The sequence below is a fragment of the Taudactylus pleione genome, unplaced genomic scaffold, assembly GCF_031769625.1.
Source record: "Taudactylus pleione unplaced genomic scaffold, aTauple2 ptg000551l, whole genome shotgun sequence".
Taxonomy (NCBI): Eukaryota; Metazoa; Chordata; class Amphibia; order Anura; family Myobatrachidae; genus Taudactylus; species Taudactylus pleione.
In genome coordinates, this window is record NW_028284953.1 from 1,878,056 (window position 1) to 1,900,597 (window position 22,542).

General features: G+C 36.0%; 15 non-coding genes across 15 annotated transcripts; all 15 read left to right on the forward strand.

Moving 5' to 3' along the window:
- Positions 1 to 554: 554 nt before the first annotated feature.
- TRNAH-GUG (transfer RNA histidin (anticodon GUG)) lies at positions 555 to 626 on the forward strand. Its single transcript has one exon. It is a non-coding gene; the product is annotated as a tRNA-His (tRNA).
- Positions 627 to 1,052: 426 nt separating this feature from the next.
- Positions 1,053 to 1,125, forward strand: TRNAR-ACG (transfer RNA arginine (anticodon ACG)). Its single transcript has one exon. It is a non-coding gene; the product is annotated as a tRNA-Arg (tRNA).
- A 3,398-nt stretch (positions 1,126 to 4,523) lies between these two features.
- On the forward strand, positions 4,524 to 4,596 carry TRNAR-ACG (transfer RNA arginine (anticodon ACG)). The gene has a single exon. It is a non-coding gene; the product is annotated as a tRNA-Arg (tRNA).
- Positions 4,597 to 6,259: 1,663 nt separating this feature from the next.
- On the forward strand, positions 6,260 to 6,332 carry TRNAR-ACG (transfer RNA arginine (anticodon ACG)). Its single transcript has one exon. It is a non-coding gene; the product is annotated as a tRNA-Arg (tRNA).
- A 1,084-nt stretch (positions 6,333 to 7,416) lies between these two features.
- TRNAC-ACA (transfer RNA cysteine (anticodon ACA)) lies at positions 7,417 to 7,489 on the forward strand. Its single transcript has one exon. It is a non-coding gene; the product is annotated as a tRNA-Cys (tRNA).
- A 586-nt stretch (positions 7,490 to 8,075) lies between these two features.
- Positions 8,076 to 8,147, forward strand: TRNAH-GUG (transfer RNA histidin (anticodon GUG)). Its single transcript has one exon. It is a non-coding gene; the product is annotated as a tRNA-His (tRNA).
- Positions 8,148 to 8,573: 426 nt separating this feature from the next.
- On the forward strand, positions 8,574 to 8,646 carry TRNAR-ACG (transfer RNA arginine (anticodon ACG)). The gene has a single exon. It is a non-coding gene; the product is annotated as a tRNA-Arg (tRNA).
- Positions 8,647 to 12,044: 3,398 nt separating this feature from the next.
- On the forward strand, positions 12,045 to 12,117 carry TRNAR-ACG (transfer RNA arginine (anticodon ACG)). The gene has a single exon. It is a non-coding gene; the product is annotated as a tRNA-Arg (tRNA).
- Positions 12,118 to 12,703: 586 nt separating this feature from the next.
- On the forward strand, positions 12,704 to 12,775 carry TRNAH-GUG (transfer RNA histidin (anticodon GUG)). The gene has a single exon. It is a non-coding gene; the product is annotated as a tRNA-His (tRNA).
- Positions 12,776 to 15,016: 2,241 nt separating this feature from the next.
- On the forward strand, positions 15,017 to 15,088 carry TRNAH-GUG (transfer RNA histidin (anticodon GUG)). The gene has a single exon. It is a non-coding gene; the product is annotated as a tRNA-His (tRNA).
- Positions 15,089 to 16,671: 1,583 nt separating this feature from the next.
- Positions 16,672 to 16,744, forward strand: TRNAR-ACG (transfer RNA arginine (anticodon ACG)). Its single transcript has one exon. It is a non-coding gene; the product is annotated as a tRNA-Arg (tRNA).
- A 586-nt stretch (positions 16,745 to 17,330) lies between these two features.
- On the forward strand, positions 17,331 to 17,402 carry TRNAH-GUG (transfer RNA histidin (anticodon GUG)). Its single transcript has one exon. It is a non-coding gene; the product is annotated as a tRNA-His (tRNA).
- A 425-nt stretch (positions 17,403 to 17,827) lies between these two features.
- On the forward strand, positions 17,828 to 17,900 carry TRNAR-ACG (transfer RNA arginine (anticodon ACG)). The gene has a single exon. It is a non-coding gene; the product is annotated as a tRNA-Arg (tRNA).
- A 506-nt stretch (positions 17,901 to 18,406) lies between these two features.
- TRNAR-ACG (transfer RNA arginine (anticodon ACG)) lies at positions 18,407 to 18,479 on the forward strand. Its single transcript has one exon. It is a non-coding gene; the product is annotated as a tRNA-Arg (tRNA).
- A 2,321-nt stretch (positions 18,480 to 20,800) lies between these two features.
- On the forward strand, positions 20,801 to 20,872 carry TRNAH-GUG (transfer RNA histidin (anticodon GUG)). Its single transcript has one exon. It is a non-coding gene; the product is annotated as a tRNA-His (tRNA).
- The last annotated feature ends 1,670 nt before the right edge of the window (positions 20,873 to 22,542 follow it).

A 22,542-nucleotide genomic window follows, 5' to 3' on the forward strand; every position in this document is an offset into this window, starting at 1 on the left:
CTCTGCGTTGTGGCCGCAGCAACCCCGGTTCGAAAACAGGTCACGGCATTTTGATTTTGTTTCTCAATCATCCATTTTTTCACAATACTGAATCTTAAGAAAATTTCAGAAAGTAAGCAGATTCTTTGAAGGTGCTTGCACTATTTGTGTTTAATGCTTATTATAAAGCTATCTTAACATGCTTTGAATAATTTAATTGTGAATTATTTTACTAAAGGACTGGGAATTTGACATAAATTCTGGAATTCAGGAAAGAAGAATGTTTGTGCTCTGTCTGAGTAAGTTCATTACATTTTTGAAAGATCTTTTAGCAGTCACAAGGATTATTTTACCTAAAACGTTTTTGGGAATCAATCCCTGCAGATAGTGTACAGTCAATTTCCAAAATGTGATTCTGTATATACTTCAATAACCATAAAACTTTAAAACAGGCTCAAAAACAGGAAAGACACTTCAATTATTACAAGGCACCTGGGCCAGTGGCGCAATAGATAGCGTGTCTGACTATGGATCATAAGTTTGTAGGTTCGACTCCTACCTGGCTTGCTTAAATTGCCGTGATCGTATAGTGGTTAGTACTCTGCGTTGTGGCCGCAGCAACCCCGGTTCGAATCCGGGTCACGGCATTTTGATTTTGTTTCTCAATCATCCATTTTTTCACAATACTGAATCTTAAGAAAATTTCAGAAAGTAAACAGATTCTTTGAAGGTGCTTGCACTATTTGTGTTTAATGCTTATTATAAAGCTATCTTAACATGCTTTGAATAATTTAATTGTGAATTATTGTACTAAAGTACTTGGAATTTGACATAAATTCTAGAATTCAGGAAAGAAGAATGTTTGGGCTCTGTCAGAGTAAGTTCATCACATTTTTTAAAGATCTTTTAGCAGTCAGAAGGATTATTTTACCTAAAACGTTTTTGGGAAACAATCCCTGCAGATAGTGTACAGTCAATTTCCAAAATGTGATTCTGTATATACTTCAATAACCATAAAACTCTGAAAAAAGGCTCAAAAACAGGAAAGACACTTCAATTACTACAAAACACGTGGGCCAGTGGCGCAATGGATAACGCGTCTGACTACGGATCAGAAGATTGTAGGTTTGACTCCTACCTGGCTCGCTTAAATTGCCATGATTGTATAGTAGTTAGTACTCTGCGTTGTGGCTGCAGCAACCCCATTTCGAAAACGGGTCACAGCATTTTGATTTTGTTTCACAATCATCCATTTTTTCACAATACTGAATCTTAAGAAAATTTCAGAAAGTAAGCAGATTATTTGAAGGTGCTTGCACTATTTGTGTTTAATGCTTATTATAAAGCTATCTTAACATGCTTTGAATAATTTAATTGTGAATTATTGTACTAAAGTACTTGGAATTTGACATAAATTCTGGAATTCAGGAAAGAAGAATGTTTGGGCTCTGTCTGAGTAAGTTCATCACATTTTTTAAAGATCTTTTAGCAGTCACAAGGATTATTTTACCTAAAACGTTTTTGGGAAACAATCCCTGCAGATAGTGTACAGTCAATTTCCAAAATGTGATTCTGTATATACTTCAATAACCATAAAACTCCAAAACTGGTTCAAAAACAGGAAAGACACTTCAATTACTATAGGGCACCTGGGCCAGTGGCGCAATGGAAAAAAGTGTCTGACTACGGATCATAAGTTTGTAGATTCGACTCCTACCTGGCTCGCTTAAATTGACATGATCGTATAGTGGTTAGTACTCTGCGTTGTGGCCGCAGCAACCCCGGTTCGAAAACGGGTTACAGCATTTTGATTTTGTTTCACAATCATCCATTTTTTCACAATATTGAATCTTAAGAAAATTTCAGAAAGTAAGCAGATTCTTTGAAGGTGCTTGCACTATTTGTGTTTAATGCTTATTATAAAGCTATCTTAACATGCTTTGAATAATTTAATTGTGAATTATTGTACTAAAGTACTTGGAATTTGACATAAATTCTGGAATTCAGGAAAGAAGAATGTTTGGGCTCTGTCTGAGTAAGTTCATCACATTTTTTAAAGATCTTTTAGCAGTCACAAGGATTATTTTACCTAAAACGTTTTTGGGAAACAATCCCTGCAGATAGTGTACAGTCAATTTCCAAAATGTGATTCTGTATATACTTCAATAACCATAAAACTCCAAAACTGGTTCAAAAACAGGAAAGACACTTCAATTACTACAGGGCACCTGGGCCAGTGGCGCAATGGAAAAAAGTGTCTGACTACGGATCATAAGTTTGTAGATTCGACTCCTACCTGGCTCGCTTAAATTGACATGATCATATAGTGGTTAGTACTCTGCGTTGTGGCCGCAGCAACCCCGGTTCGAAAACGGGTCACAGCATTTTGATTTTGTTTCACAATCATCCATTTTTTCACAATACTGAATCTTAAGAAAATTTCAGAAAGTAAGCAGATTCTTTGAAGGTGCTTGCACTATTTGTGTTTAATGCTTATTATAAAGCTATCTTAACATGCTTTGAATAATTTAATTGTGAATTATTGTACTAAAGGACTGGTAATTTGACATAAATTCTGGAATTCAGGAAAGAAGAATGTTTGGGCTCTGTCTGAGTAAGTTCATCACATTTTTTAAAGATCTTTTAGCAGTCACAAGGATTATTTTACCTAAAACGTTTTTGGGAAACAATCCCTGCAGATAGTGTACAGTCAATTACCAAAATGTGATTCTGTATATACTTCAATAACCATAAAATTCTGAAAACAGGCTCAAAAACAGGAAAGACACTTCAATTACTACAAGACCCCCGGGACAGTGGGCAATGGATAACGTGTCTGACTATGGATCTGTAGATTGTAGGTTCGACTCCTACTTGGCTCACTAAAATTGCCGTGATCGTATAGTGGTTAGTACTCTGCGTTGTGGCCGCAGCAAACCCGGTTCGAATCCGGGTCACGGCGTTTTGATTTTGTTTGACAATCATCCATTTTTTCACAATACTGAATCTTAAGAAAATTTCAGAAAGTAAGCAGATTCTTTGAAGGTGCTTGCACTATTTGTGTTTAATGCTTATTATAAAGCTATCTTAACATGCTTTGAATAATTTAATTGTGAATTATTGTACTAAAGGACTGGGAATTTGACATAAATTCTGGAATTCAGGAATGAAGAATGTTTGGGCTCTGTCTGAGTAAGTTCATCACATTTTTTAAAGATCTTTTAGCAGTCACAAGGATTATTTTACCTAAAACGTTTTTGGGAAACAATCCCTGCAGATAGTGTACAGTCAATTTCCAAAATGTGATTCTGTATATACTTCAATAACCATAAAACTCCAAAACTGGCTCAAAAACAGGAAAGACACTTCAATTACTACAGGGCACCTGGGCAAGTGGCGCAATGGATAACGTGTCTGACTACGGATCATAAGTTTGTAGGTTCGACTCCTACCTGGCTTGCTTAAATTGACGTGATCGTATAGTGGTTAGTACTCTGCGTTGTGGCCGCAGCAACCCGGTTTGAATCCGGGTCACGGCATTTTGATTTTGTTTCTCAATCATCCATTTTTTCACAATACTGAATCTTAAGAAAATTTCAGAAAGTAAGCAGATTCTTTGAAGGTGCTTGCACTATTTGTGTTTAATGCTTATTATAAAGCTATCTTAACATGCTTTGAATAATTTAATTGTGAATTATTGTACTAAAGGACTGGGAATTTGACATAAATTCTGGAATTCAGGAAAGAAGAATGTTTGGGCTCTGTCTGAGTAAGTTCATCACATTTTTTAAAGATCTTTTAGCAGTCACAAGGATTATTTTACCTAAAACGTTTTTGGGAAACAATCCCTGCAGATAGTGTACAGTCAATTACCAAAATGTGATTCTGTATATACTTCAATAACCATAAAATTCTGAAAACAGGCTCAAAAACAGGAAAGACACTTCAATTACTTCAAGACACATGGGACAGTGGGCAATGGATAACTTGTCTGACTATGGATCTGTAGATTGTAGGTTCGACTCCTACCTGGCTCGCTTAAATTGCCGTGATCATATAGTGGTTAGTACTCTGCGTTGTGGCCGCAGCAACCCCAGTTCGAATCTGGGTCACGGCATTTTGATTTTGTTTCTCAATCATCCATTTTTTCACAATACTGAATCTTAAGAAAATTTCAGAAAGTAAGCAGATTCTTTGAAGGTGCTTGCACTATTTGTGTTTAATGCTTATTATAAAGCTATCTTAACATGCTTTGAATAATTTAATTGTGAATTATTGTACTAAAGTACTGGGAATTTGACATAAATTCTGGAATTCAGGAAATAAGAATGTTTGGGCTTCCTTCTGAGTAAGTTCATCACATTTTTTAAATATCTTTTAGCAGTCACAATTATTATTTTACCTAAAACGTTTTTGGGAAATAATCCCTGCAGATAGTCTACAGTCAATTTCCAAAATGTGATTCTGTATATACTTCAATAACCATAAAACTCTGAAAATAGGCTCAAAAACAGGAAAGACGCTTCAATTACTACAAAACACGAGGGCCAGTGGCGCAATGGATAACGCTTCTGACTACGGATCAGAAGATTGTAGGTTCGACTCCTACCTGGCTCGCTTAAATTACCATGATTGTATAGTAGTTAGTACTCTGCGTTGTGGCTGCAGCAACCCCATTTCGAAAACGGGTCACAGCATTTTGATTTTGTTTCACAATCATCCATTTTTTCACAATACTGAATCTTAAGAAAATTTCAGAAAGTAAGCAGATTCTTTGAAGGTGCTTGCACTATTTGTGTTTAATGCTTATTATAAAGCTATCTTAACATGCTTTGAATAATTTAATTGTGAATTATTGTACTAAAGGACTGGGAATTTGACATAAATTCTGGAATTCAGGAATGAAGAATGTTTGGGCTCTGTCTGAGTAAGTTCATCACATTTTTTAAAGATCTTTTAGCAGTCGCAAGGATTATTTTACCTAAAACGTTTTTGGGAAACAATCCCTGCAGATAGTGTACAGTCAATTTCCAAAATGTGATTCTGTATATACTTCAATAACCATAAAACTCCAAAACTGGCTCAAAAACAGGAAAGACACTTCAATTACTACAGGGCACCTGGGCAAGTGGCGCAATGGATAACGTGTCTGACTACGGATCATAAGTTTGTAGGTTCGACTCCTACCTGGCTTGCTTAAATTGACGTGATCGTATAGTGGTTAGTACTCTGCGTTGTGGCCGCAGCAACCCCGGTTTGAATCCGGGTCACGGCATTTTGATTTTGTTTCTCAATCATCCATTTTTTCACAATACTGAATCTTAAGAAAATTTCAGAAAGTAAGCAGATTCTTTGAAGGTGCTTGCACTATTTGTGTTTAATGCTTATTATAAAGCTATCTTAACATGCTTTGAATAATTTAATTGTGAATTATTGTACTAAAGGACTGGGAATTTGACATAAATTCTGGAATTCAGGAAAGAAGAATGTTTGGGCTCTGTCTGAGTAAGTTCATCACATTTTTTAAAGATCTTTTAGCAGTCACAAGGATTATTTTACCTAAAACGTTTTTGGGAAACAATCCCTGCAGATAGTGTACAGTCAATTACCAAAATGTGATTCTGTATATACTTCAATAACCATAAAATTCTGAAAACAGGCTCAAAAACAGGAAAGACACTTCAATTACTTCAAGACACATGGGACAGTGGGCAATGGATAACTTGTCTGACTATGGATCTGTAGATTGTAGGTTCGACTCCTACCTGGCTCGCTTAAATTGCCGTGATCATATAGTGGTTAGTACTCTGCGTTGTGGCCGCAGCAACCCCAGTTCGAATCTGGGTCACGGCATTTTGATTTTGTTTCTCAATCATCCATTTTTTCACAATACTGAATCTTAAGAAAATTTCAGAAAGTAAGCAGATTCTTTGAAGGTGCTTGCACTATTTGTGTTTAATGCTTATTATAAAGCTATCTTAACATGCTTTGAATAATTTAATTGTGAATTATTGTACTAAAGTACTGGGAATTTGACATAAATTCTGGAATTCAGGAAATAAGAATGTTTGGGCTTCCTTCTGAGTAAGTTCATCACATTTTTTAAATATCTTTTAGCAGTCACAATTATTATTTTACCTAAAACGTTTTTGGGAAATAATCCCTGCAGATAGTCTACAGTCAATTTCCAAAATGTGATTCTGTATATACTTCAATAACCATAAAACTCTGAAAATAGGCTCAAAAACAGGAAAGACGCTTCAATTACTACAAAACACGAGGGCCAGTGGCGCAATGGATAACGCTTCTGACTACGGATCAGAAGATTGTAGGTTCGACTCCTACCTGGCTCGCTTAAATTACCATGATTGTATAGTAGTTAGTACTCTGCGTTGTGGCTGCAGCAACCCCATTTCGAAAACGGGTCACAGCATTTTGATTTTGTTTCACAATCATCCATTTTTTCACAATACTGAATCTTAAGAAAATTTCAGAAAGTAAGCAGATTCTTTGAAGGTGCTTGCACTATTTGTGTTTAATGCTTATTATAAAGCTATCTTAACATGCTTTGAATAATTTAATTGTGAATTATTGTACTAAAGGACTGGGAATTTGACATAAATTCTGGAATTCAGGAATGAAGAATGTTTGGGCTCTGTCTGAGTAAGTTCATCACATTTTTTAAAGATCTTTTAGCAGTCGCAAGGATTATTTTACCTAAAACGTTTTTGGGAAACAATCCCTGCAGATAGTGTACAGTCAATTTCCAAAATGTGATTCTGTATATACTTCAATAACCATAAAACTCCAAAACTGGCTCAAAAACAGGAAAGACACTTCAATTACTACAGGGCACCTGGGCAAGTGGCGCAATGGATAACGTGTCTGACTACGGATCATAAGTTTGTAGGTTCGACTCCTACCTGGCTTGCTTAAATTGACGTGATCGTATAGTGGTTAGTACTCTGCGTTGTGGCCGCAGCAACCCCGGTTTGAATCCGGGTCACGGCATTTTGATTTTGTTTCTCAATCATCCATTTTTTCACAATACTGAATCTTAAGAAAATTTCAGAAAGTAAGCAGATTCTTTGAAGGTGCTTGCACTATTTGTGTTTAATGCTTATTATAAAGCTATCTTAACATGCTTTGAATAATTTAATTGTGAATTATTGTACTAAAGGACTGGGAATTTGACATAAATTCTGGAATTCAGGAAAGAAGAATGTTTGGGCTCTGTCTGAGTAAGTTCATCACATTTTTTAAAGATCTTTTAGCAGTCACAAGGATTATTTTACCTAAAACGTTTTTGGGAAACAATCCCTGCAGATAGTGTACAGTCAATTTCCAAAATGTGATTCTGTATATACTTCAATAACCATAAAACTCTGAAAAAAGGCTCAAAAACAGGAAAGACACTTCAATTACTACAAAACACGTGGGCCAGTGGCGCAATGGATAACGCGTCTGACTACAGATCAGAAGATTGTAGGTTCGACTCCTACCTGGCTCGCTTATATTGCCTTGATCGCATAGTGGTTAGTACTCTGCGTTGTGGCCGCAGCAACCCCGGTTCGAAAACAGGTCACGGCATTTTGATTTTGTTTCTCAATCATCCATTTTTTCACAATACTGAATCTTAAGAAAATTTCAGAAAGTAAGCAGATTCTTTGAAGGTGCTTGCACTATTTGTGTTTAATGCTTATTATAAAGCTATCTTAACATGCTTTGAATAATTTAATTGTGAATTATTTTACTAAAGGACTGGGAATTTGACATAAATTCTGGAATTCAGGAAAGAAGAATGTTTGTGCTCTGTCTGAGTAAGTTCATTACATTTTTGAAAGATCTTTTAGCAGTCACAAGGATTATTTTACCTAAAACGTTTTTGGGAATCAATCCCTGCAGATAGTGTACAGTCAATTTCCAAAATGTGATTCTGTATATACTTCAATAACCATAAAACTTTAAAACAGGCTCAAAAACAGGAAAGACACTTCAATTATTACAAGGCACCTGGGCCAGTGGCGCAATAGATAGCGTGTCTGACTATGGATCATAAGTTTGTAGGTTCGACTCCTACCTGGCTTGCTTAAATTGCCGTGATCGTATAGTGGTTAGTACTCTGCGTTGTGGCCGCAGCAACCCCGGTTCGAATCCGGGTCACGGCATTTTGATTTTGTTTCTCAATCATCCATTTTTTCACAATACTGAATCTTAAGAAAATTTCAGAAAGTAAACAGATTCTTTGAAGGTGCTTGCACTATTTGTGTTTAATGCTTATTATAAAGCTATCTTAACATGCTTTGAATAATTTAATTGTGAATTATTGTACTAAAGTACTTGGAATTTGACATAAATTCTAGAATTCAGGAAAGAAGAATGTTTGGGCTCTGTCAGAGTAAGTTCATCACATTTTTTAAAGATCTTTTAGCAGTCAGAAGGATTATTTTACCTAAAACGTTTTTGGGAAACAATCCCTGCAGATAGTGTACAGTCAATTTCCAAAATGTGATTCTGTATATACTTCAATAACCATAAAACTCTGAAAAAAGGCTCAAAAACAGGAAAGACACTTCAATTACTACAAAACACGTGGGCCAGTGGCGCAATGGATAACGCGTCTGACTACGGATCAGAAGATTGTAGGTTTGACTCCTACCTGGCTCGCTTAAATTGCCGTGATTGTATAGTAGTTAGTACTCTGCGTTGTGGCTGCAGCAACCCCATTTCGAAAACGGGTCACAGCATTTTGATTTTGTTTCACAATCATCCATTTTTTCACAATACTGAATCTTAAGAAAATTTCAGAAAGTAAGCAGATTATTTGAAGGTGCTTGCACTATTTGTGTTTAATGCTTATTATAAAGCTATCTTAACATGCTTTGAATAATTTAATTGTGAATTATTGTACTAAAGTACTTGTAATTTGACATAAATTCTGGAATTCAGGAAAGAAGAATGTTTGGGCTCTGTCTGAGTAAGTTCATCACATTTTTTAAAGATCTTTTAGCAGTCACAAGGATTATTTTACCTAAAACGTTTTTGGGAAACAATCCCTGCAGATAGTGTACAGTCAATTTCCAAAATGTGATTCTGTATATACTTCAATAACCATAAAACTCCAAAACTGGTTCAAAAACAGGAAAGACACTTCAATTACTACAGGGCACCTGGGCCAGTGGCGCAATGGAAAAAAGTGTCTGACTACGGATCATAAGTTTGTAGATTCGACTCCTACCTGGCTCGCTTAAATTGACATGATCGTATAGTGGTTAGTACTCTGCGTTGTGGCCGCAGCAACCCCGGTTCGAAAACGGGTTACAGCATTTTGATTTTGTTTCACAATCATCCATTTTTTCACAATATTGAATCTTAAGAAAATTTCAGAAAGTAAGCAGATTCTTTGAAGGTGCTTGCACTATTTGTGTTTAATGCTTATTATAAAGCTATCTTAACATGCTTTGAATAATTTAATTGTGAATTATTGTACTAAAGTACTTGGAATTTGACATAAATTCTGGAATTCAGGAAAGAAGAATGTTTGGGCTCTGTCTGAGTAAGTTCATCACATTTTTTAAAGATCTTTTAGCAGTCACAAGGATTATTTTACCTAAAACGTTTTTGGGAAACAATCCCTGCAGATAGTGTACAGTCAATTTCCAAAATGTGATTCTGTATATACTTCAATAACCATAAAACTCCAAAACTGGTTCAAAAACAGGAAAGACACTTCAATTACTACAGGGCACCTGGGCCAGTGGCGCAATGGAAAAAAGTGTCTGACTACGGATCATAAGTTTGTAGATTCGACTCCTACCTGGCTCGCTTAAATTGACATGATCATATAGTGGTTAGTACTCTGCGTTGTGGCCGCAGCAACCCCGGTTCGAAAACGGGTCACAGCATTTTGATTTTGTTTCACAATCATCCATTTTTTCACAATACTGAATCTTAAGAAAATTTCAGAAAGTAAGCAGATTCTTTGAAGGTGCTTGCACTATTTGTGTTTAATGCTTATTATAAAGCTATCTTAACATGCTTTGAATAATTTAATTGTGAATTATTGTACTAAAGGACTGGTAATTTGACATAAATTCTGGAATTCAGGAAAGAAGAATGTTTGGGCTCTGTCTGAGTAAGTTCATCACATTTTTTAAAGATCTTTTAGCAGTCACAAGGATTATTTTACCTAAAACGTTTTTGGGAAACAATCCCTGCAGATAGTGTACAGTCAATTACCAAAATGTGATTCTGTATATACTTCAATAACCATAAAATTCTGAAAACAGGCTCAAAAACAGGAAAGACACTTCAATTACTACAAGACCCCTGGGACAGTGGGCAATGGATAACGTGTCTGACTATGGATCTGTAGATTGTAGGTTCGACTCCTACTTGGCTCACTAAAATTGCCGTGATCGTATAGTGGTTAGTACTCTGCGTTGTGGCCGCAGCAAACCCGGTTCGAATCCGGGTCACGGCGTTTTGATTTTGTTTCACAATCATCCATTTTTTCACAATACTGAATCTTAAGAAAATTTCAGAAAGTAAGCAGATTCTTTGAAGGTGCTTGCACTATTTGTGTTTAATGCTTATTATAAAGCTATCTTAACATGCTTTGAATAATTTAATTGTGAATTATTGTACTAAAGGACTGGGAATTTGACATAAATTCTGGAATTCAGGAATGAAGAATGTTTGGGCTCTGTCTGAGTAAGTTCATCACATTTTTTAAAGATCTTTTAGCAGTCACAAGGATTATTTTACCTAAAACGTTTTTGGGAAACAATCCCTGCAGATAGTGTACAGTCAATTTCCAAAATGTGATTCTGTATATACTTCAATAACCATAAAACTCCAAAACTTGCTCAAAAACAGGAAAGACACTTCAATTACTACAGGGCACCTGGGCAAGTGGCGCAATGGATAACGTGTCTGACTACGGATCATAAGTTTGTAGGTTCGACTCCTACCTGGCTTGCTTAAATTGACGTGATCGTATAGTGGTTAGTACTCTGCGTTGTGGCCGCAGCAACCCGGTTTGAATCCGGGTCACGGCATTTTGATTTTGTTTCTCAATCATCCATTTTTTCACAATACTGAATCTTAAGAAAATTTCAGAAAGTAAGCAGATTCTTTGAAGGTGCTTGCACTATTTGTGTTTAATGCTTATTATAAAGCTATCTTAACATGCTTTGAATAATTTAATTGTGAATTATTGTACTAAAGGACTGGGAATTTGACATAAATTCTGGAATTCAGGAAAGAAGAATGTTTGGGCTCTGTCTGAGTAAGTTCATCACATTTTTTAAAGATCTTTTAGCAGTCACAAGGATTATTTTACCTAAAACGTTTTTGGGAAACAATCCCTGCAGATAGTGTACAGTCAATTACCAAAATGTGATTCTGTATATACTTCAATAACCATAAAATTCTGAAAACAGGCTCAAAAACAGGAAAGACACTTCAATTACTTCAAGACACCTGGGACAGTGGGCAATGGATAACTTGTCTGACTATGGATCTGTGGATTGTAGGTTCGACTCCTACCTGGCTCGCTTAAATTGCCGTGATCGTATAGTGGTTAGTACTCTGCGTTGTGGCCGCAGCAACCCCAGTTCGAATCCGGGTCACGGCATTTTGATTTTGTTTCTCAATCATCCATTTTTTCACAATACTGAATCTTAAGAAAATTTCAGAAAGTAAGCAGATTCTTTGAAGGTGCTTGCACTATTTGTGTTTAATGCTTATTATAAAGCTATCTTAACATGCTTTGAATAATTTAATTGTGAATTATTGTACTAAAGTACTGGGAATTTGACATAAATTCTGGAATTCAGGAAATAAGAATGTTTGGGCTTCCTTCTGAGTAAGTTCATCACATTTTTTAAATATCTTTTAGCAGTCACAATTATTATTTTACCTAAAACGTTTTTGGGAAACAATCCCTGCAGATAGTCTACAGTCAATTTCCAAAATGTGATTCTGTATATACTTCAATAACCATAAAACTCTGAAAATAGGCTCAAAAACAGGAAAGACACTTCAATTACTACCAAACTCGTGGGCCAGTGGCGCAATGGATAACGCGTCTGACTACGTATCAGAAGATTGTAGGTTCGACTCCTACCTGGCTCGCTTATATTGCCTTGATCGCATAGTGGTTAGTACTCTGCATGGTGGCCGCAGCAACCCCGGTTCGAAAACAGGTCACGGCATTTTGATTTTGTTTCTCAATCATCCATTTTTTCACAATACTGAATCTTAAGAAAATTTCAGAAAGTAAGCAGATTCTTTGAAGGTGCTTGCACTATTTGTGTTTAATGCTTATTATAAAGCTATCTTAACATGCTTTGAATAATTTAATTGTGAATTATTTTACTAAAGGACTGGGAATTTGACATAAATTCTGGAATTCAGGAAAGAAGAATGTTTGTGCTCTGTCTGAGTAAGTTCATTACATTTTTGAAAGATCTTTTAGCAGTCACAAGGATTATTTTACCTAAAACGTTTTTGGGAATCAATCCCTGCAGATAGTGTACAGTCAATTTCCAAAATGTGATTCTGTATATACTTCAATAACCATAAAACTTTAAAACAGGCTCAAAAACAGGAAAGATACTTCAATTATTACAGGGCACCTGGGCCAGTGGCGCAATAGATAGCGTGTCTGACTATGGATCATAAGTTTGTAGGTTCGACTCCTACCTGGTTTGCTTAAATTGCCGTGATCGTATAGTGGTTAGTACTCTGCGTTGTGGCCGCAGCAACCCCGGTTCGAATCCGGGTCACGGCATTTTGATTTTGTTTCTCAATCATCCATTTTTTCACAATACTGAATCTTAAGAAAATTTCAGAAAGTAAACAGATTCTTTGAAGGTGCTTGCACTATTTGTGTTTAATGCTTATTATAAAGCTATCTTAACATGCTTTGAATAATTTAATTGTGAATTATTGTACTAAAGTACTTGGAATTTGACATAAATTCTAGAATTCAGGAAAGAAGAATGTTTGGGCTCTGTCAGAGTAAGTTCATCACATTTTTTAAAGATCTTTTAGCAGTCAGAAGGATTATTTTACCTAAAACGTTTTTGGGAAACAATCCCTGCAGATAGTGTACAGTCAATTTCCAAAATGTGATTCTGTATATACTTCAATAACCATAAAACTCCAAAACTGGCTCAAAAACAGGAAAGACACTTCAATTACTACAGGGCACCTGGGCAAGTGGCGCAATGGATAACGTGTCTGACTACGGATCATAAGTTTGTAGGTTCGACTCCTACCTGGCTTGCTTAAATTGACGTGATCGTATAGTGGTTAGTACTCTGCGTTGTGGCCGCAGCAACCCCGGTTTGAATCCGGGTCACGGCATTTTGATTTTGTTTCTCAATCATCCATTTTTTCACAATACTGAATCTTAAGAAAATTTCAGAAAGTAAGCAGATTCTTTGAAGGTGCTTGCACTATTTGTGTTTAATGCTTATTATAAAGCTATCTTAACATGCTTTGAATAATTTAATTGTGAATTATTGTACTAAAGGACTGGGAATTTGACATAAATTCTGGAATTCAGGAAAGAAGAATGTTTGGGCTCTGTCTGAGTAAGTTCATCACATTTTTTAAAGATCTTTTAGCAGTCACAAGGATTATTTTACCTAAAACGTTTTTGGGAAACAATCCCTGCAGATAGTGTACAGTCAATTACCAAAATGTGATTCTGTATATACTTCAATAACCATAAAATTCTGAAAACAGGCTCAAAAACAGGAAAGACACTTCAATTACTTCAAGACACCTGGGACAGTGGGCAATGGATAACTTGTCTGACTATGGATCTGTAGATTGTAGGTTCGACTCCTACCTGGCTCGCTTAAATTGCCGTGTTCGTATAGTGGTTAGTACTCTGCGTTGTGGCCGCAGCAACCCCAGTTCGAATCCGGGTCACGGCATTTTGATTTTGTTTCTCAATCATCCATTTTTTCACAATATTGAATCTTAAGAAAATTACAGAAAGTAAGCAGATTCTTTGAAGGTGCTTGCACTATTTGTGTTTAATGCTTATTATAAAGCTATCTTAACATGCTTTGAATAATTTAATTGTGAATTATTGTACTAAAGTACTTGGAATTTGACATAAATTCTGGAATTCAGGAAAGAAGAATGTTTGGGCTCTGTCTGAGTAAGTTCATCACATTTTTTAAAGATCTTTTAGCAGTCACAAGGATTATTTTACCTTAAACGTTTTTGGGAAACAATCCCTGCAGATAGTGTACAGTCAATTTCCAAAATGTGATTCTGTATATACTTCAATAACCATAAAACTCCAAAACTGGTTCAAAAACAGGAAAGACACTTCAATTACTACAGGGCACCTGGGCCAGTGGCGCAATGGAAAAAAGTGTCTGACTACGGATCATAAGTTTGTAGATTCGACTCCTACCTGGCTCGCTTAAATTGACATGATCGTATAGTGGTTAGTACTCTGCGTTGTGGCCGCAGCAACCCCGGTTCGAAAACGGGTCACAGCATTTTGATTTTGTTTCACAATCATCCATTTTTTCACAATACTGAATCTTAAGAAAATTTCAGAAAGTAAGCAGATTCTTTGAAGGTGCTTGCACTATTTGTGTTTAATGCTTATTATAAAGCTATCTTAACATGCTTTGAATAATTTAATTGTGAATTATTGTACTAAAGGACTGGGAATTTGACATAAATTCTGGAATTCAGGAAAGAAGAATGTTTGGGCTCTGTCTGAGTAAGTTCATCACATTTTTTAAAGATCTTTTAGCAGTCACAAGGATTATTTTACCTAAAACGTTTTTGGGAAACAATCCCTGCAGATAGTGTACAGTCAATTACCAAAATGTGATTCTGTATATACTTCAATAACCATAAAATTCTGAAAACAGGCTCAAAAACAGGAAAGACACTTCAATTACTACAAGACCCCCGGGACAGTGGGCAATGGATAACGTGTCTGACTATGGATCTGTAGATTGTAGGTTCGACTCCTACTTGGCTCACTAAAATTGCCGTGATCGTATAGTGGTTAGTACTCTGCGTTGTGGCCGCAGCAACCCCGGTTCGAATCCGGGTCACGGTGTTTTGATTTTGTTTCACAATCATCCATTTTTTCACAATACTGAATCTTAAGAAAATTTCAGAAAGTAAGCAGATTCTTTGAAGGTGCTTGCACTATTTGTGTTTAATGCTTATTATAAAGCTATCTTAACATGCTTTGAATAATTTAATTGTGAATTATTGTACTAAAGGACTGGGAATTTGACATAAATTCTGGAATTCAGGAATGAAGAATGTTTGGGCTCTGTCTGAGTAAGTTCATCACATTTTTTAAAGATCTTTTAGCAGTCACAAGGATTATTTTACCTAAAACGTTTTTGGGAAACAATCCCTGCAGATAGTGTACAGTCAATTTCCAAAATGTGATTCTGTATATACTTCAATAACCATAAAACTCCAAAACTGGCTCAAAAACAGGAAAGACACTTCAATTACTACAGGGCACCTGGGCAAGTGGCGCAATGGATAACGTGTCTGACTACGGATCATAAGTTTGTAGGTTCGACTCCTACCTGGCTTGCTTAAATTGACGTGATCGTATAGTGGTTAGTACTCTGCGTTGTGGCCGCAGCAACCCCGGTTTGAATCCGGGTCACGGCATTTTGATTTTGTTTCTCAATCATCCATTTTTTCACAATACTGAATCTTAAGAAAATTTCAGAAAGTAAGCAGATTCTTTGAAGGTGCTTGCACTATTTGTGTTTAATGCTTATTATAAAGCTATCTTAACATGCTTTGAATAATTTAATTGTGAATTATTGTACTAAAGGACTGGGAATTTGACATAAATTCTGGAATTCAGGAAAGAAGAATGTTTGGGCTCTGTCTGAGTAAGTTCATCACATTTTTTAAAGATCTTTTAGCAGTCACAAGGATTATTTTACCTAAAACGTTTTTGGGAAACAATCCCTGCAGATAGTGTACAGTCAATTACCAAAATGTGATTCTGTATATACTTCAATAACCATAAAATTCTGAAAACAGGCTCAAAAACAGGAAAGACACTTCAATTACTTCAAGACACCTGGGACAGTGGGCAATGGATAACTTGTCTGACTATGGATCTGTGGATTGTAGGTTCGACTCCTACCTGGCTCGCTTAAATTGCCGTGATCGTATAGTGGTTAGTACTCTGCGTTGTGGCCGCAGCAACCCCAGTTCGAATCCGGGTCACGGCATTTTGATTTTGTTTCTCAATCATCCATTTTTTCACAATACTGAATCTTAAGAAAATTTCAGAAAGTAAGCAGATTCTTTGAAGGTGCTTGCACTATTTGTGTTTAATGCTTATTATAAAGCTATCTTAACATGCTTTGAATAATTTAATTGTGAATTATTGTACTAAAGTACTGGGAATTTGACATAAATTCTGGAATTCAGGAAATAAGAATGTTTGGGCTTCCTTCTGAGTAAGTTCATCACATTTTTTAAATATCTTTTAGCAGTCACAATTATTATTTTACCTAAAACGTTTTTGGGAAACAATCCCTGCAGATAGTCTACAGTCAATTTCCAAAATGTGATTCTGTATATACTTCAATAACCATAAAACTCTGAAAATAGGCTCAAAAACAGGAAAGACACTTCAATTACTACCAAACACGTGGGCCAGTGGCGCAATGGATAACGCGTCTGACTACGGATCAGAAGATTGTAGGTTCGACTCCTACCTGGCTCGCTTATATTGCCTTGATCGCATAGTGGTTAGTACTCTGCATGGTGGCCGCAGCAACCCCGGTTCGAAAACAGGTCACGGCATTTTGATTTTGTTTCTCAATCATCCATTTTTTCACAATACTGAATCTTAAGAAAATTTCAGAAAGTAAGCAGATTCTTTGAAGGTGCTTGCACTATTTGTGTTTAATGCTTATTATAAAGCTATCTTAACATGCTTTGAATAATTTAATTGTGAATTATTTTACTAAAGGACTGGGAATTTGACATAAATTCTGGAATTCAGGAAAGAAGAATGTTTGTGCTCTGTCTGAGTAAGTTCATTACATTTTTGAAAGATCTTTTAGCAGTCACAAGGATTATTTTACCTAAAACGTTTTTGGGAATCAATCCCTGCAGATAGTGTACAGTCAATTTCCAAAATGTGATTCTGTATATACTTCAATAACCATAAAACTTTAAAACAGGCTCAAAAACAGGAAAGATACTTCAATTATTACAGGGCACCTGGGCCAGTGGCGCAATAGATAGCGTGTCTGACTATGGATCATAAGTTTGTAGGTTCGACTCCTACCTGGTTTGCTTAAATTGCCGTGATCGTATAGTGGTTAGTACTCTGCGTTGTGGCCGCAGCAACCCCGGTTCGAATCCGGGTCACGGCATTTTGATTTTGTTTCTCAATCATCCATTTTTTCACAATACTGAATCTTAAGAAAATTTCAGAAAGTAAGCAGATTCTTTGAAGGTGCTTGCACTATTTGTGTTTAATGCTTATTATAAAGCTATCTTAACATGCTTTGAATAATTTAATTGTGAATTATTTTACTAAAGGACTGGGAATTTGACATAAATTCTAGAATTCAGGAAAGAAGAATGTTTGGGCTCTGTCAGAGTAAGTTCATCACATTTTTAAAGATCTTTTAGCAGTCAGAAGGATTATTTTACCTAAAACGTTTTTGGGAAACAATCCCTGCAGATAGTGTACAGTCAATTTCCAAAATGTGATTCTGTATATACTTCAATAACCATAAAACTCTGAAAAAAGGCTCAAAAACAGGAAAGACACTTCAATTACTACAAAACACGTGGGCCAGTGGCGCAATGGATAACGTGTCTGACTACGGATCAGAAGATTGTAGGTTTGACTCCTACCTGGCTCGCTTAAATTGCCGTGATTGTATAGTAGTTAGTACTCTGTGTTGTGGCTGCAGCAACCCCATTTCGAAAACGGGTCACAGCATTTTGATTTTGTTTCACAATCATCCATTTTTTCACAATACTGAATCTTAAGAAAATTTCAGAAAGTAAGCAGATTCTTTGAAGGTGCTTGCACTATTTGTGTTTAATGCTTATTATAAAGCTATCTGAACATGCTTTGAATAATTTAATTGTGAATTATTGTACTAAAGTACTTGGAATTTGACATAAATTCTGGAATTCAGGAAAGAAGAATGTTTGGGCTCTGTCTGAGTAAGTTCATCACATTTTTTAAAGATCTTTTAGCAGTCACAAGGATTATTTTACCTAAAACGTTTTTGGAAAACAATCCCTGCAGATAGTGTACAGTCAATTTCCAAAATGTGATTCTGTATATACTTCAATAACCATAAAACTCTGAAAAAAGGCTCAAAAACAGGAAAGACACTTCAATTACTACAAAACACGTGGGCCAGTGGCGCAATGGATAACGTGTCTGACTACGGATCAGAAGATTGTAGGTTTGACTCCTACCTGGCTCGCTTAAATTGCCGTGATTGTATAGTAGTTAGTACTCTGTGTTGTGGCTGCAGCAACCCCATTTCGAAAACGGGTCACAGCATTTTGATTTTGTTTCACAATCATCCATTTTTTCACAATACTGAATCTTAAGAAAATTTCAGAAAGTAAGCAGATTCTTTGAAGGTGCTTGCACTATTTGTGTTTAATGCTTATTATAAAGCTATCTTAACATGCTTTGAATAATTTAATTGTGAATTATTGTACTAAAGTACTTGGAATTTGACATAAATTCTGGAATTCAGGAAAGAAGAATGTTTGGGCTCTGTCTGAGTAAGTTCATCACATTTTTTAAAGATCTTTTAGCAGTCACAAGGATTATTTTACCTAAAACGTTTTTGGAAAACAATCCCTGCAGATAGTGTACAGTCAATTTCCAAAATGTGATTCTGTATATACTTCAATAACCATAAAACTCCAAAACTGGTTCAAAAACAGGAAAGACACTTCAATTACTACAGGGCACCTGGGCCAGTGGCGCAATGGAAAAAAGTGTCTGACTACGGATCATAAGTTTGTAGATTCGACTCCTACCTGGCTCGCTTAAATTGACATGATCGTATAGTGGTTAGTACTCTGCGTTGTGGCCGCAGCAACCCCGGTTCGAAAACGGGTCACAGCATTTTGATTTTGTTTCACAATCATCCATTTTTTCACAATACTGAATCTTAAGAAAATTTCAGAAAGTAAGCAGATTCTTTGAAGGTGCTTGCACTATTTGTGTTTAATGCTTATTATAAAGCTATCTTAACATGCTTTGAATAATTTAATTGTGAATTATTGTACTAAAGGACTGGGAATTTGACATAAATTCTGGAATTCAGGAAAGAAGAATGTTTGGGCTCTGTCTGAGTAAGTTCATCACATTTTTTAAAGATCTTTTAGCAGTCACAAGGATTATTTTACCTAAAACGTTTTTGGGAAACAATCCCTGCAGATAGTGTACAGTCAATTACCAAAATGTGATTCTGTATATACTTCAATAACCATAAAATTCTGAAAACAGGCTCAAAAACAGGAAAGACACTTCAATTACTACAAGACCCCCGGGACAGTGGGCAATGGATGACGTGTCTGACTATGGATCTGTAGATTGTAGGTTCGACTCCTACTTGGCTCACTAAAATTGCCGTGATCGTATAGTGGTTAGTACTCTGCGTTGTGGCCGCAGCAACCCCGGTTTGAATCCGGATCACGGCGTTTTGATTTTGTTTCACAATCATCCATTTTTTCACAATACTGAATCTTAAGAAAATTTCAGAAAGTAAGCAGATTCTTTGAAGGTGCTTGCACTATTTGTGTTTAATGCTTATTATAAAGCTATCTTAACATGCTTTGAATAATTTAATTGTGAATTATTGTACTAAAGGACTGGGAATTTGACATAAATTCTGGAATTCAGGAATGAAGAATGTTTGGGCTCTGTCTGAGTAAGTTTATCAAATTTTTTAAAGATCTTTTAGCAGTCACAAGGATTATTTTACCTAAAACGTTTTTGGGAAACAATCCCTGCAGATAGTGTACAGTCAATTTCCAAAATGTGATTCTGTATATACTTCAATAACCATAAAACTCCAAAACTGGCTCAAAAACAGGAAAGACACTTCAATTACTACAGGGCACCTGGGCAAATGGCGCAATGGATAACGTGTCTGACTACGGATCATAAGTTTGTAGGTTCGACTCCTACCTGGCTTGCTTAAATTGACGTGATCGTATAGTGGTTAGTACTCTGCGTTGTGGCCGCAGCAACCCCGGTTTGAATCCGGATCACGGCATTTTGATTTTGTTTCTCAATCATCCATTTTTTCACAATACTGAATCTTAAGAAAATTTCAGAAAGTAAGCAGATTCTTTGAAGGTGCTTGCACTATTTGTGTTTAATGCTTATTATAAAGCTATCTTAACATGCTTTGAATAATTTAATTGTGAATTATTGTACTAAAGGACTGGGAATTTGACATAAATTCTGGAATTCAGGAAAGAAGAATGTTTGGGCTCTGTCTGAGTAAGTTCATCACATTTTTTAAAGATCTTTTAGCAGTCACAAGGATTATTTTACCTAAAACGTTTTTGGGAAACAATCCCTGCAGATAGTGTACAGTCAATTACCAAAATGTGATTCTGTATATACTTCAATAACCATAAAATTCTGAAAACAGGCTCAAAAACAGGAAAGACACTTCAATTACTACAAGACACCCGGGACAGTGGGCAATGGATAACGTGTCTGACTATGGATCTGTAGATTGTAGGTTCGACTCCTACTTGGCTCACTAAAATTGCCGTGATCGTATAGTGGTTAGTACTCTGCGTTGTGGCCGCAGCAACCCCGGTTCGAATCCGGGTCACGGCGTTTTGATTTTGTTTCTCAATCATCCATTTTTTCACAATACTGAATCTTAAGAAAATTTCAGAAAGTAAGCAGATTCTTTGAAGGTGCTTACACTATTTGTGTTTAATGCTTATTATAAAGCTATCTTAACATGCTTTGAATAATTTAATTGTGAATTATTGTACTAAAGTACTGGGAATTTGACATAAATTCTAGAATTCAGGAAAGAAGAATGTTTGGGCTTCCTTCTGAGTAAGTTCATCACATTTTTGAAATATCTTTTAGCAGTCACAATTATTATTTTACCTAAAAGTTTTTGGGAAACAATCCCTGCAGGTAGTCTACAGTCAATTTCCAAAATGTGATTCTGTATATACTTCAATAACCATAAAACTCTGCAAATAGGCTCAAAAACAGGAAAGACACTTCAATTACTACAAAACACGTGGGCCAGTGGCGCAATGGATAACGTGTCTGACTACGGATCTGAAGATTGTAGGTTCGACTCTTACCTGGCTCGCTTATATTACCTTGATCGCATAGCGGTTAGTACTCTGCGTTGTGGCCGCAGCAACCCCGGTTCGAAAACAGGTCACGGCATTTTGATTTTGTTTCTCAACCATCCATTTTTTCACAATACTGAATCTTAAGAAAATTTCAGAAAGTAAGCAGATTCTTTGAAGGTGCTTGCACTATTTGTGTTTAATGCTTATTATAAAGCTATCTTAACATGCTTTGAATAATTTAATTGTGAATTATTTTACTAATGGACGAGGAATTTGACATAAATTCTGGAATTCAGGAAAGAAGAATGTTAGTGCTCTGTCTGAGTAAGTTCATTACCTTTTTGAAAGATCTTTTAGCAGTCCCAAGGATTATTGTACCTAAAACGTTTTTGGGAAACAATCCCTGCAGATAGTGTACAGTCAATTTCCAAAATGTGATTCTGTATATACTTCAATAACCATAAAACTCCAAAACTGGCTCAAAAACAGGAAAGACACTGCAATTACTATAGGGCACCTGGGCCAGTGGCGCAATGGATAACGTGTCTGACTACGGATCATAAGTTTGTAGGTTCGACTCCTACCTGGCTCGCTTAAATTGCCGTGATTGTATAGTAGTTAGTACTCTGCGTTGTGGCTGCAGCAACCCCATTTCGAAAACGGGTCACAGCATTTTGATTTTGTTTCACAATCATCCATTTTTTCACAATACTGAATCTTAAGAAAATTTCAGAAAGTAAGCAGATTCATTGAAGGTGCTTGCACTATTTGTGTTTAATGCTTATTATAAAGCTATCTTAACATGCTTTGAATAATTTAATTGTGAATTATTGTACTAAAGGACTGGGAATTTGACATAAATTCTGGAATTCAGGAAAGAAGAATGTTTGGGCTCTGACTGAGTAAGTTCATCACATTTTTTAAAGATCTTTTAACAGTCACAATTATTATTTTACCTAAAACGTTTTTGGGAAACAATCCCTGCAGATAGTGTACAGTCAATTTCCAAAATGTGATTCTGTATATACTTCAATAACCATAAAACTCCAAAACTGGCTCAAAAACAGGAAAGACACTTCAAATACCACAGGGCACCTGGGCCAGTGGCGCAATGGATAACGTGTCTGACTACGGATCATAAGTTTGTAGGTTCAACTCCTACCTTGCTCGCTTAAATTGCCGTGA